Genomic DNA, 15,483 nt, shown 5'->3' with positions numbered 1-15,483 from the left:
AAGACTGAACAGGTAAGAAGACTCTTAAACAAGCACTGTTTTGTCAAGGAAACTGAGTTCCATCAGAATTTCCTAAATGGTTTCATATACAAATCCAACACAAAGAACAGTTATTCATCTGTTCTAAGAATCATATATATTTCTTCTTTAAAGAAAACTCCTTGTGCCATGAGTTTAAAGAAGGAGCTGGTGTGTCCAATGAGGAACACGCCAAGATATTCCAACACTTCTCTCGCATGCCTTAACGTTTCTAATTGTACCAGTTTTAGTTTCTGGTCTTTCATCATGTTTTTATATCTTCTTAATTGACCTTATTATTACTATTCATAAAAAAAGTATATTTATGCACGAGGCTGACTGTGTGACATAAAGAAGGACTGCTCCAATGCAAATTAATTTATAAGTGTTTTCTTAATGAATCATCTTAAAGACGGAACACCTTGCAATGGAATCTCAAGATAAAATCCTTTCCTCTTTATTTGGAGAAAGAGAAGGGTTTTTTCCTCTTATTTTTTTAGCAAGCAGGAAGAAAAAGAGTGGAGCAAGGAACCATACTTTCAGATGCACAGTACCAACATTTTTTTTCCGTGGAAGGAAAAAAGGAGTCACAATCTGTATAACTGAAAGCTGATATTTTTTTATTTCACTTTTCCCAATCAGTTAAATCATTTACAGCTGAAGTTTTTCTAACTGGCATCCACTTTAACTTTCAAGCATCCTCAGACTGGTTTTCAAAAATATTAGTGATACTGAGCTGTCAGTCCTTGTCTGGTTCAGCAAAATGCAAACTTTTCTGAGGACAGCACTTATTCCTCATGCTGCTTATATACATGCACGTTCCTTGAGAAGACTGGATAATTGCTGATTTTCTCTGGAAAAGAAAAAAAAATTGTCTTAAAAGACTATGCTGCTGCATGAGAGAAGGAAGCAATTTCCTCACCCAAGTTTTATGCCAATTATCAAGGTGCACAGCATACAGCTCTCGCCTACTGAAAGAAAGCACTTGACAACTCTCACCACATCAACAAAGAAAAAAAAGAGACAAAATAATGTCCCAGCAAAAGGTTTCAAAGAATGAGAGTTAAATTAAGCCAAAATTAAATAAAAACTGCAGATTAAACAGTTTTACATGACAAACTTACTAACATCCTGAAGCTCTGTTTAGAGGGAACATGAGTATCTATGTTGCAAAAAGTCATAGAATCACAGAATCACAGAATGGCCTGGGTTGAAAAGGACCACAATGATCATCCAGTTTCAACCCCCCTGCTATGTGCAGGGTTGCCAACCACCAGACCAGCTGCCCAGAGCCACATCCAGCCTGGCCTTGAATGCCTCCAGGGATGGGGACCGACAACCTCTCTGGGTCCACACACCTCAATATTCTTATGTGATGCTATGATAAACAACTTCAGTCAGAGTGCTGGGTCCTACTCAAAACTTGTATCTGGATGTTAAATTTCAAAGGCCTAACCCTAACAGCTTATAAAAGCTCTCTCTTTTAAATGCCCCTCTATTTAACTCTGAAAAGCATTTATAGAATTTTGTGTTCTTACTAAAGAGACATGCATGTTTATGCATTACACAGAAGAGTGACATGCAAAAAATTACTGGAAACAACTGATTATCCAGGAGCAGGACAGAAACTGCCCTCAGATTCTCTGATCTGTGCTTATGAAGCTGAACCGAAATTAACATGACAGTAAACTAAAATTCCCAAAATGTAGCTTATTAGCCACATAAGTAAGTAAGCTTCCTTTTAACATATTTTCCTTTGAATTATTTTATTATTTTAGATAACATATTCAAGCCAAAGTCAAATAACTGCTTTTTGGCTAATTGTATACCCTATTCAATAGCATGGTATCTATCTAGCAGCCAACCAATAAATATGTTCCCCTTATAAAAAGAGGCATCTGTAAAAAGAAATTAGTAACACACTGATCAAGAAATTTCTGCAAGAGAGGCCAAGAATATCCTAAATGTTTCAAGTGATTTACTTAAAGCAGTCACAAATGTGTCAAATAGTTCTGCCTTGAACTGTAGTGAATAGGAAGATGCTATCTGGAGGATAGCTGCAAAACTGCTGATGAAAAATTATATTACAAGATACTTTATATCCTTATCTGTACTTATATCAATCCACCAGTAGAAAATCTTCCTTCAGACTGGTCTGGAAGAATGTCTGAAAAATCATTAGTTAAATAACATAACACAATGTGGGTGCACAGATACTAAATCAAAACACAGAAGTAAATTCTAACCTGTTCTCATTGATTTATGCAATACATTAGAATTCTTTCGCCATCAATCAAAAGTGTAAGTATATTGCTTTCAAGTTTTCCTTTCTTCTCGCACACTGGTACCACTAAACATTAGCTCAGACACAGAAGAGTGCTTGGTTTAAAAAAATAAAACAAAAAAAAAAAATAAAACCATGCACAGGGAAAACCTCTGTGACTTTGTGAGAGCTTTATCTAATCAGTGTCAGTTTGAATACTGTCACTTAGTAACATTACCAAAGATAAAATCATCTATAAAATGTTCAGCAGGCCACCAAAGCAGTTTCACATGAACGTAAATGAAATTGAGACAGTATATAAGTATACATTAATACAAGTATGGTTCTATCAGAGTTGTTAGAGCTAAAAAAAAAACACATCCTGAATCTGTGTGCCTCCATTACATGAACAAGCCAACGTCTGAATGGCATGTAGCTGTTTTAACTTTAGATACAAACATCACATTTGAGTGGAGTTAATCACTGAAGAAAAACAACAACATAAAAGAAGTCTTTATATCTTTTGAATGCTTTAAATAAGATCTCATAGAAATTGGACAAAACAGGTTTTATGGTTCAGCCACATTTAAGACTGGGTCAGCTGGTCTGTAGAGAACCCAGAGAACATATTACAATAAAAGAATGGGAGCGGAAATGGGACCAGCTGTGCTCTCCTACGAACCTGCGGCAGTTTTAAGTACAAAACTTTCTTTATGCCTTTAAGGAAGCTCTATGCTATCCTAAGGTAGGACTCTATGCTATTCTGAGCAGCATATTCACAGCTGCCACTTCCACAACGAAATTCTCGGTTTAGTCAGATTTATCATGTCTTGTATCTCATCTGTACAACTAAGTACAAATTAATTCTCAGAAATACCACTTTCTTCCAGGTCTGAAAAATCAGGTTCTTAATCACAAAGACAGGTAAATGAACTGACAAATCTCAGAATCACAGAATAGTAAGTAAATCACTGGTAATGAAAATGCAATTGCATTTTCTTCATCCAAAAGTCATCTCAAGTATTCTTAGCTAATACAACACAGATGACCATCACATTAAAAACAAAAAGCTATTCAATATTTTTAGAATAATTATCCACTCCACTATTGCAGAAGGAGAATTTAAACTGCTTTCATTCCTGATTCATATTCAACATGATTTTTCCACGAAGAAACAGAGAGAAATACTTCAGATCTCAGGAAAATCCCTCAAGTAATGACTCATTCTTTGCACATATTGGCTAAATGACCCCAGAAGAATAAAAAGCATTCATTATCAGGGATCTGTGTTTTGATTTGCTTGTTATTTTCAACAATACAGTGTAAGTATCTCAAAAAGCTGTTTATACTGAAATTTTAATAACGCAGTTGTGAACCTCTGAACTCACTTCTTAAGGGCATCCTACTTAAGCCTATCTGCCTCTCTTTATTTTGGGGAAATTTTTAGAGGCTGTTACTCTCAGACAAATAGAACTGCATATGCTAGTTCAATGGTGACTAAATAAGGCTAGAACAATGATGTGAAATTTATGTTTTTTCACACTTTAATTAGTTTTTTTTATACATTCCAGGTTCTTTTTTCCAAATACCAAGTGCGTAGATGGAAGTTAATTCTTCATCTAAAGCACTAATTCTACACTTACACAGATAAACTGTTTATAAAAAGGCATGAAAATTGACAGAAATACACTGTGATATAAATAACTTGCCATGTATTATAAATCTTCATTTAACACATCAATAAGTTTTGCAAATCTAGCATTGCTCACATTCAGGATTGGAGGTTGCCTGGGCTGTAGTGAGCATGCAAAGATGGAGTTCACACTTCTGAGGGACATGGCACAGATAGAGTAAGATCAGGATGCTGAAATTTAGGAAAGCTAAATTCCAGCTCCTCAGAGAGTTAGTCAACAAAAGTCCATGGGAATCTATCCTCAAGGATAAGGGAACAGAACAGAGCAGGCAGGTCTTTAAGGAAGCTTTCCTTAGCAGCACAGGAGCTCTCCATCCCCATGTGCAGGAAGTCAGGAAAGAAGGCAAGAGATTGGCATGGATGAACTGGGATCTGCTGGTCAAACTAGAGAGCAAGAAGAAAATGCACGTGCAGTGGAAGGAGGGACAAATAACCAGTGAGGAGTATAGGGATGCTGCTAGGATGTTTAGGAAGGCCAAAGCCCAGGTAGAGCTGAAGTGGACAAGAACTGAAAAGAAGAACAAGTACGGCTTCTATCTGCAGATATATCAGTCAGGAAAGTCCAAGAAGGCATAACCCGCTTAGTGAGCAACAGAGGCAGGCTGGTAACAACAGACAAGACAAAGGTTGAGGTGCTCAACGACATTTTTCCCTCAGACTTCAGTGGCAACTGCAGTTCAAACACCCCTTGAGTGGATGGGTTGGAACAAGGGACTGGGGCAACATCCCTCCCACTGTGAGCAAGATCAGGTTCGTGACCACCTGAGGAACTACGGTCCCAATGAAATGCAACCCAGGGTCCTGAGGGAATTGGCTAATATAGTCACCAAGTTACTCTCAATGATAATTGAAAGTTGTGGCAGACAGGTAAAGTTCCTGGGTGAGTGGGAAAAAGGCAATATAGCACCCATTCTTATGAATGGTAGAAAGGACAGAACCTTTTAACCTCACCTCTGTGTTAGAGAAGATCATGGAACAGATCCTCCTGGAATCTATGCTAAGGCATGTAAAAGAGAGGAAAGTGACACTAGACAACCAGTACAGCTTCACCAAGAGCAAGTCGTGCCTGACAAACCTAGTGGCCTTCTATGATGGTGTAACTGCATCAATGGATAAGGGAAAAGCTGCTGATGTCATCTATCTGGGCTTCAGTAAGGCCTTTGACATGGTCCTTCATAACATCCTTCTCTGTAAATTGGAAAGATCACAGAATCATAGAATGGCCCGGGTTGAAAAGGACCACAATGATCATCTAGTTTCAACTCCTCTGCTATGTGCAGGGTGGCCAACCACTAGACCAGGCTGCCCAGAGCCACATCCAGCCTGGCCTTGAATACTGAATACGGATTTGATGGGTGAACTGTTCGATGGATGAGGAACTGGTTATGAGATTTTACTCAGAGAGTGGTGGTCAATTGCTCAACACGCAGATGGAGATCACTGACAAGTGGTGTCTCTATTAGGACCAAAGCTCTTTAATACCTTCATCAATCAACAGTAGGATGCAAAGTGGAAAGTCCTGCACCTGGATTGTACTGGATGACCTTTAGAGACATCTTCCAACTTAAATGATTCTATGAACCAAAAATGTTATGAATCGGTCTAGTTCCATGACAAAGGAGAGAAGGGACCCACGGACCTACACCCCAGGAAAGGGAGAAGGGGAGAAGGGAAGAGGTAAGGAGATGGGTCCAGAGGAAGAAAACAGTGGCAATTAGCTAAGGCAAAAAGCTTAATTTACCAAATATAATAGTGGAATGCAAGACAATACAATATAATACAATATGATTGGTACTGAAAGTAATAAATCAAACGAAATGAGAGAGTTTCCGAAACTTACTCTAATGCAGTAGGCAAGACAGGCATGGAGCAAAGAGAGCAAAGTGGGGGCAGTCTTGTGACTCCCGGACAGTTTTATCTTTACCTCCAAATAGAAAACAGAAATGGAAAAATGAAGTCTTCTAAGAGTTGTAGTTCATTAATTCTTCTCTCTAGACCAAGAGACTGGAAATATCAACAATCCATGAACTGCAGCATTAACTCTTTAACTCCTAGTGCACTACATGATGTTACGAAGTGGAAATCCAATAAAAAATCATAAATCCATGAAAAGCAATGAATTATGATGCTGAACAAAGGAACTGAAGAACTGACTAATAAAATACTGTACTCATCTGGCAAGATTTAAGGGAAAATTAAAATGGAAGATGCTTAAACATCCAAGTATAACTGAGCTATCACTTCACTTATTTAGAACAAAAGTCAGCATTGGCACTACACTGCTAGTTCTTCTTTAGTAGTATTTTTGCAATTGCGGACACTTCTATAATGTGCTATAAATAGAGTCAAGAAAAAAATGAAAGCAATCAGAAAGAAATTAATATGACTTTTTAATGTTCAGCTAATTTAAAACTTGCACATTAATTATTCTTTAGTTTATGACTTTCAAAAACAACCTGTAGCAGTCAAGTTGTTGACTACTTTTGCCATCGTGATGGCCTCACTATGCTTTTTCTGGAGATAGCGCTGCTACAAGTTATAAAAATGGTGGAATCAAATACTTTTTCAAACCATTAATATGTTAAAAAAAAAAGAAGAAAATTACAGGCCTAAGAAAAGTCAGAGGGAAAATATATAATAAGTAACAAGAGCAAAGAGAGGCAGAGTTCAGGAAGTGACAAGTGAAAATGGAGTTTCAGAATGCCTGCCTTCCCAAGATCTATTTCAACAGCAGCTGGTGTCCCTTGGAGCTCCTTTATAATGAAAATCTGAAGTGGAAACTGTTCAATATTCCAAAGTTCATGTTTAGAAAAGAACTAATCTGTAGACAGTCAATGAAAGGGAAGCTGGCCTTCTGGCAATAGTTCAAAAGACTGATGTGCTTCCTCTTCACAAGAAGAAATACACAAAACTAAATAATGTATATTTCTAGCTGCTCTTCCCCATCTATCCTAATGACTCTTATTCTTTTGATTTGTTTGAAAATCTTCATAGCAAAAAACTGCTACACTCCAGCTGTACTTCATCTAGAAGCATTATTAGCAGGAGCAGTTCCTAAGTTCTAGAAACACTAAGCCTTAACAGATAAATTATCCTACTAGACATCATAAGAAGTTCATTAATAGTGGTTGATAAGCAGAGTGTTTATATCTAACATTTTGAGACATTTTACTTCTTTTCATTTTATTTTGCCAGTGAGTAGATGAAAAATAACTGACTGTCTCTATCAAAACAAAGTTGCCAGTATCTCTAGTTGCAAATGTTTGAAAACCAGTTATCTTGAAGGAAGTCTTTGTTAAAAATATAAAGCAATTTAGCTTTTTGCACACATGTGCAAAAGGTATGACTGGGCTTGAAATAAAAAATCTGAAGAGAAAAACAAAACAATATGTGAATATGTGAGTTTACACTTAACATCAAAACAGCTTCAAAAATGGTGCATTCACTACTGTGTCACATATTACTTAAATTATAAATAGGCTCTGCAAATATCATTGGGTTTACAGAAAACAGAAGTTAAAAATGACGTGAACTTCTTTCCCAGCTGTGGTAAATCTTAAATTCCCCACCTTGCTAAGGCTAATGTGTTAGGAGCGGTCATTCTTCTTCTGCTCCATCCCTCCACCTGAGAAGGGGCCCTGAGCTATCTCCTTCATTCAGCAAACACCACTGTCAGAAAGATTCACACATTAACAAGTAACAACATTAAGACAGCATTAACAACCTGTTCCAGTGTTTGTTTTAAATATCTACATTCTGTATGAGAAGATTAAGTGTGTGAGATTCTGTTTGAGTAATACCAGTTTCATATTGTAAAAAAGTTGTTTTAATAATGAAATCCTTTCTCCAGATGAAAGGGAAGAGTTATCACTACTTACAAATAAAGATACCACCATCTTTCCTTTATCTTTACAAACAAATGAAATTGAGGAGTTGTTAAGCTGAAGTGCATTAATTCAATTATCTCAGATAGAAAAACAACTGCATGCAGAAACTACTCAAGCAGTGAATTCATGTACAAGCCTCTCAACTTTGATTACTGTCTTGACCAAAAGTCATCAGCAACTTACAGTTATTCTTGTGTTCAATTTATTTTCCTAAACTGGAGAAAACTGAATTGTCTGGGGTAAAGTAGGATGTTTGCAGAAAAGCTATAAAAAGAACACCCATCTCATGACTAAATTATGATCCACGCATGACACAATAGCTCCACTGCAGAGAAACAACACATAATCTGGCCAATATATGTCCATTATTAAAGCAAACATTACATAACTACAAGCAAAGACCTTGTCAAATATGTATTTATAATTCTTCATTTCAACACTGTATTGCTCATACAAGCTTCATGAAGTCTCTATACATATTCAACTGTTTTTATATACTCTCGCAAGAATTACAATATTCAATTTATGATGTGAATTACAACTCCACGCCCCCCATTTCAGACTAATCATTGCAAATGGTATTTTCATCACATTCAAACAACTCGCTTATGTAAACAAAATACTGTGGTGCAGTGCTATCTCTGTCAGTCACAATTTTATTCAGATTTCAATCCAACAGGAGGTTTAAAACACACTTTTCTAAGTATTTCACTAAAACAGTAAAAAAAAACAGTAGAATATTAACATCAAATTAAAAAAAAAAAAAAACATATTAAAAAAACCCTAAAAAATCAACCAGAACCCCTAATTCATTTTATTTGCCACCCCAGAAACCCACAAAACTCAACAGGGTGAATTAACCAGAAATATAATAGAATACAATTAGAATAACTTCCCATAGAATAAAGTATCCCTAAAAAATACAGTATATTACTCTAGGCAGAACTGCTGATGTCTCTTTGTAATTAGGATTCTTTATGTTGTTCAGCATTTCCAATATTTCCTATTATTTGCAACTCTAGCAGATCACCTTATCTGTCCTCCTTTGCTTTCTACTCGTTGTATATAAGCACAATACATACTGTGAACTGCACTAAAAAATGCGCCGAGCTCAGTTTTAAAAAGTAACAATAAAGAAAAAAAAGACATAGAGAACTTTCTTCCTTTTATTCAGCAAGAGTCAAAATGCCTCAAAAATCATTACTGACTGTGTTTTCAAGCCATCAACATAGGCAGTCGTTAAGTAAATGCTACACATTTTCTTGCATATCTAAAAATGGACACAAAATTAACCAACTTCTTGGAAATAAGTACTGTGATGTTTCAGTACAAACAGAATCCACTGGGCTACAAAGAGGAGTAAGAATTAAGACCAAAGTCTGATAGAAGCGCTGCAAATGTGTATGGAAACAGAAGGAGAATCTAGACTGGAGTGATGTGGGAAATAAAGATGATGATAATGAAATATAAGTTGAAAGAAGGTTGACAAGAAAAAAGCAAGGAGAGACAGGACTGGCTGAGGAAAACTCTGGAAAAGTCAAGACCAGCAGTATCTAAAGAACTGATGTTTTCACTGGTCACAGGAGAATAGAGATTTCTTTAGGAAACTTACAAAGGATAAAAGTGTAAAGGACTGTGCTTGCAGAAGACAAACTCAGTATGACAGAATCTCTCTAAAGCCCAGAACTCAAAGAATTCAGTTTTTTACTACTTTTCCACTATCATAAATAACAGTAGAATCCCTCCACAAATTATTCTGCTTCATTACTGGCATATTTAAAGGGAACTAAACTCTAATAGTATCACTCTTAGCTGAGAGCCTTTGCAAAGGACGTTACTTTTCCATTCCTACTGATAATCACTGTGAGTCCAATGCAGTAACACATAAGGAAATGTATGAAATTTACTTTGAAAGTTGAAAATTTTCGACACTTTGTTTGTTTGGTTTTGTTTTTTATTTTTATTATTATTTTAATTTGCTTGCATTTATTTTTCCAGGTTTTAAGAATCATGAAAGAATATCATTGATGTTAATGAATAAACCACTGAATTCCTCTTTCTTCCATCCCCACTGTGGAAATGCTCAAATATGAGCCAGCAGTTTGGACAGTTGCATCCTGGGCTGCATCAAGAGGGGTGGCCAGCATGGCAAAGGAGGAGATCGTCCTCTTCTACTCACAAGGCCCCAGCTGGAGTACTGCATCCAGCCTGAGGCCCTCAGTACAGGAAGGATGTGGAGCTGTTGGAGAGGGGCCAGAGGAGGGCTACAAAGATGATCAGAGGGCTGGAGCAGCTCTTCTCTGAAGACGGGCTGAGAGAGCTGGGCTTGTTCAGTCTGGAGAAGGCAAAGCTTTGGGGAGACTTAATTGCAGCCTTCCTTTTAAGTGAGAACTGATAAACAGGAGGAAGACTGACTTTTTACACAAGGAGATACTGATAGAACAAGGGAGAAAGCTTTTAAACTAAAAAAGGGGAGATATAGGCTATAATTTATGAGGAATTTTTTTCACTAAGAGGGTGGTAAGGCACTGGCACGGCTGCCCAGAGAAGCAGTGGATGTCCTGTCCCTGGAGGCATTCCAGTCAGGTTGGCTGGAATGTGCAGCTGTGCAGCTTGATCTAGCGAGCAGTAACCCTGCTAACATTAGGAGGGTGGAAACCAGATGATCTTTAAGGTCTTCTCCAGATTGAGTCATTCTGTGATTCTACGTGTGGAGCACTCAGGGCTGTCAGTAAAAACAGTGGCACTTGGGAGTTGAGCAAACACATAGAGGTAAGGTTGTTTACAAGTGAATGCTTTTACCCTAACCCTCTGATCACCATCTGTAAATGTCGTTTCTCACCTTAGATAGTGTTTGATAAAGTAAAAACTGTGAGGTATACTGATCACATAACGATACGCACATAAGCACAGCCTATACAATTATCCATTCTGTCTTCAAAGTAGAGCTATGTGAGGGAGAAAATAAATCATGTGCTCAGGTATCGATCAATATGAAAGATAAACAAAGAGTGAACTGTGTTAGGTGAACTCCATCCACCTTGTGCACTGAATGAGGCAGGGTTCCTGTAGAAAAAAATAATAGCATGTGATCATGTAGATTGTATTAAAAAGACATGCTGAGGAAGCCTCTGTTCAGTTCTCTGTTCCACAATCTTAATAATCTAGGGCAGACATGCTCAACCCACTTGCAACACAACATCATCATGTTGTAAGCTCTGCCCCACCAAGCTACCCTGCCCAGCACCAGGACACGCGTGTACAGTGTAGTGCTGACAAGTAACGTGGCACTATGCTTCATTTACAAGGAAATCATGTCTGTTTTCAAAGATTACAATTTGAAAAGACAATGTATGCAGAAACACACTGCCAAATTCGATGTGTATCAAGGAATCACAGAACATTTTGTGTTGGAAGGGACCCTTAAGATCACCTAGTTCCAACCTTCCTGCTATAGGCAGGGACAACTCCCATGGCAGCTCAGAACCGCATCCAGCCTGGCCTGGAATGCTTCCAGGGTGGGAGCATTCACAACCTTACTGGTCAACCTGTTCCAGTGTCTCACCACCCTCACAGTATAGAATTCCTTCCTAATGCCTAAATCTACCCTCTTCCAGTTTAAAACTATCTCCCCTCCTTCTGTCTCTACCTGCCCTTATAAAATGTCCCTCCCCAGCCTTCCTGTAGCTCCCCTTCAAGCACTGGAAGGCTACTATAAGGTCCCCCCCTTCTCTTCTCCAGGCTGAAGAGCCCCAACTCCCTCAGCCCGTCCTCATAGGAGAGGTGCTCCAGCCCTCCAATCATCGAATGCTTCCTAAAGACAAAACAGCAGAACTGAGAAAGTCTGTCACCTCAACAAAATATTTTTCAAAAAGTTAAAACTAAAATGGACTCTGTTATAAAATCTAGCTATGTGATAGCAAATCTGATAGCAAAAAAAAAAAAAAAAACTAAAACCATTTCCTGATGTTCAGTTTATTAAGCAATGTATGGAAAGCACAATAGACATAACGTGTCCTGATTAAAAAAAAATTGACTTTTTAAAAATCAGTTTGTCTCATCACACTATAGCTAGGAGAACTGAAGAAACAGGAACACTTTTCAAAAGAAATTTGAGAGAGTAAAGCTGCTGATTTGAAATTTTATGCTTTGGTAATAAAAGAAAGTAATGCCGTTACAGATATGGCTCTACTTGCCATTTTCATTAGAGGTGCTGATAGCAAATATAATGTCACTGAAGAGATGGGTCTTTCTGTGACACGACTCAATATCTTGATTTGTAAGAAGCACTAAAAAAAATGCATTGAAGTGATTTTTTTTTAACTTTTGTCAACATATCTGGTCTAGCTACTAATGGTGCCCCAGTGACGGTCAGTAAAATGGAGGAACATATAAAATTAATAGAAGATGATGCAATTACCACCAGTAACTCATGTTTGATGGAATATCATTGCATTGGGCAGCAAGAAAATTTATATGCAAAAACTTTAAAAATGGATAATGTCATGCAAATCATCATCAAAGCTCTGAAATTCATGAAGTCCAAGGGACTGAATCATCACCAGTTCTAGAAGTTCTTCAGAAGTATGGATGCTGATTATGGGGTCATCATTTACTTTTCCAAAGGAAGGTGGCTAAGTCGGGATAAAATGCTAAGAAGACTCAATGGCTTGCAATGGGACATCAAGTCCTTAATGGAATCAAAAGGAAAATTTGTGCCAGAATGTAAAGATTCAAAATGGCTCACAGATTTAGTATTTTTGGTGGACTCGATCTCTTTAAATGAGTTAAACATGCATCTTCAAGGTGAAAATCACCTTATCTGTGCTACATTTCAGACAATAACTGCATTTGAAATGAAGTTTAAATTACAGCAAGCTTGAATTATGGCAAATAATTTCATTCATTTTGATACATTGGCTAAACACAGATCTGTGAACAGTGAAGAATATGCAGCCATGCTTGCTATTTTAATACATAAATTTGAGAATAAGTTTCAAGATTTCAAAAAGAATATACAAAAAAAATTATTATTTGCAACTCCATTTTCAGCCATCATAAATAGGTTACTTGCAGATTTTCACCTGGAATGTCTTGAGTTGCAGTCAGACATTCAACTCAAAGAAAAACGTGTCTCTTTACCAGACTTTTATAAGCCCCCTCTTACCACAGAAAAATATCCCTTGCTTTGCAACTATGCCTTATTGATGTTAATGCTTTTGGGCAGTACATACATTTGTGAACAATTATTATCAAGGATGAAGTATGGGAAGAATAATATTTCATCAAAAATCTAATCAACACCTTAAGAACTCACTAGGAGTGGCAACCGCTGCCACTGAGCCAGGCAGATGTATCAGTTCCACAAAAACAAGGTCAAATATCCCACTAGTTTTATGTTTTTGCTGCTCTCAGTTTTTATGTTTTAATAAAAAAATACATTAAACAATCAGCTTTGTTACTTGAATACATTAAACTTACTATATATTTTATATGCATCCCAAGGCAATTCCTATTTGCTCAACACTGCCCAAGCAAGCCAAAAGGTTGGGCAACCATGATCAATGGCTTCTTCTACAGAAGGTGTACAAGGTTTAATGTCCAGTGAAATCAACTAATTTCTTGCATAACCATGCAGCTGTAAAGAAGTTGAATTATTTTCTGGTGTTAGTCTGAAGTGAAACTGAAATCTCTTGCTGGTTTAGAACAGCACTGTAGAGAATACAAATGTGGGAAAGGTCAGTCTTTTCCTTAGCTCTTTATTTTTACTTTTTGAAAAATGTAGGGATGGGTAAGGTATTTTGATTCACCGTCAACTATCTCTAAACACAAATACAAGAATTAACCAAGTGATGCAGACAGAGATAGTAAGTATTCAGATGTAAACAAATAAACAAGCAAGAAATCCATGCTACCACCAGGCTTCTGCAGCATTAGAGAAAGTTCTTCTGACAGCTATTGGCAATGATAAGCCATAAAGATTGGACAAAGATCTTCCTGACATACGGACCTGTACAAGACTTGCACTGCAGAAAGACATTAAATAACTTAATGACAAAAAAAAGGGATCGTTTTCAAATCTCCACGTTATTTCAGTATGCCTTCCCCTGCGGTCGTACTGTTTCAACTCCTGTGTTATTTTAACTGCTTTAAGAGTAATTTATACAAAGAACTGACACTAAGCAAAGTCTATGTGTCAGCACCTCCTTCGCTGGAGCCACCTCTGCGCACGTGGACGCATTTTTAGACAATTTTTTGCCTAAGTTGTACACACAGTAATTACACAACGGCTTGTTTTTAAAACCCTAAGGCATTTTTAGATTTTTTTTTTAATGCATTCTAATATCACAACCGTTAAAGTTGGTCTCAGCCCACAGCTTAATTACTAAATGCAGGGCGGCTGATTAACGGCACAGATCATCCGCGGCTGGTGAGCGCAGAAGCGGGCAGAGCTCCGCCGAGCGGACGCGGCTCCCAAGAAGGCTGAGCCCCTCAGGTGCCTCGAGCAGAGCCCAGCAGCGGCGTTTCTGCCCTCTCTCACCGGCAGGTGTTACTAGCGCTAGCCGCAATTACTGCCGTTCGCGGGAAAGTGGCACAGAAAAGATGCACAATTAGCGCTTTACAAGGGGGGAAACGCAATGAAACGGCGTTATATTCGCTAAAAGAAGGGGCAGCGAAAAAACGCGCTCTATAGCTGCTCGCCGACAGAGCCGCAGCGCGCAGCCGGGCTGCAGCGGGCACGAGCCGCCGGCACCGCGCGGGCGCGACGCGGCGACCCCGATGCGGGCGCTCCGCTCTGCGGCACCCGCCCGCAGCGCCCCCCCGCACGCACCGCGCCGCGCCCCGCCGCCCGCCCGAGGGCACGGCAACTGTGGCGGCGTCGCCCCGACCTCCCGCCATCTCGCTCCGCTGCGGGGAGATGCCGCCCGCGCCCTTACCCCGCCGCATCACCACCGCCCCCCGGGCGAACCAGAAAAGTTGTCACGCCGCCGGCTCACCGCTCCCATCCCCACAGCCAAGCCCCGTCGCGCGGAGCGGGGGAGGGTCGCGCTGCGGTGACAGCCGTGCCTACCTGTGCAGCGCTGCCGTGACAGCCGGGCTGCCACCCAGAGGCGTCCCGGCACGGCACCGCACGGCACGGCTGACAGCCGCCCGCGCGCCGCCCCCCTTAGCCCCCCCCCCTCCCGCACCAACCGCCGCCGCGCGTGCCGAGCCGGCGGGCCCGAGCGGGGCGCGGCGGCGACTGATTGGACGCGGGTGATGTCACTGTGCGCGCGCGCGAGCGGGACCGCGGCGGTTGGGCGGTGGGGGGAGCGATGGAGCGGGAGCCGGGCGCACGCCCGCTGCACGCCGCAGCCCGTGGGGCAGCGCGTACCCTCAGGGCGGGCGAAGCGCACGCGGAGCTACTGCCCGCACGCGGCCCGCGCCCACCGGGCAGCGCGGTGTGCGGCGGGGATGGGGTGCCTCGCACCTCCGGGACAACGCCGGGCGGTCAGCGCGCGGCTCCCAGCTAGGGGAGGAGTCTTGGCTTGACGCGAAACGGAACGCAGCTTTTCCCGGGCTGACACCGCGACCCTTTACAATGGCAGAGAGCATACGGCCTCCAGCGCGAGTGACGCGGC

At 40.1% G+C, this 15,483-nt stretch overlaps 1 protein-coding gene across 1 annotated transcript in view; it reads right to left on the bottom strand.

The window, feature by feature from the left end:
- The window catches only part of CNTN1 (contactin 1), a 240,770-nt gene extending 225,692 nt beyond the window's left edge, over window positions 1–15,078 (bottom strand). Inside the window, exon 1 of the mRNA XM_085219578.1 lies at window positions 14,934–15,078. The gene's annotated coding sequence lies outside the window, so the exon portion shown is untranslated. The remainder of the gene's footprint in view (window positions 1–14,933) is intronic.
- Between the last annotated feature and the right edge of the window lie 405 nt (window positions 15,079–15,483).

The sequence above is a fragment of the Meleagris gallopavo genome, chromosome 1, assembly GCF_905368555.1.
Source record: "Meleagris gallopavo chromosome 1, MGAL_WU_HG_1.1, whole genome shotgun sequence".
In the NCBI taxonomy this organism is placed as follows: Eukaryota; Metazoa; Chordata; class Aves; order Galliformes; family Phasianidae; genus Meleagris; species Meleagris gallopavo.
Note: the sequence above shows the minus strand (reverse complement) of the source record. Positions and strands in the feature narration are given on the sequence as shown.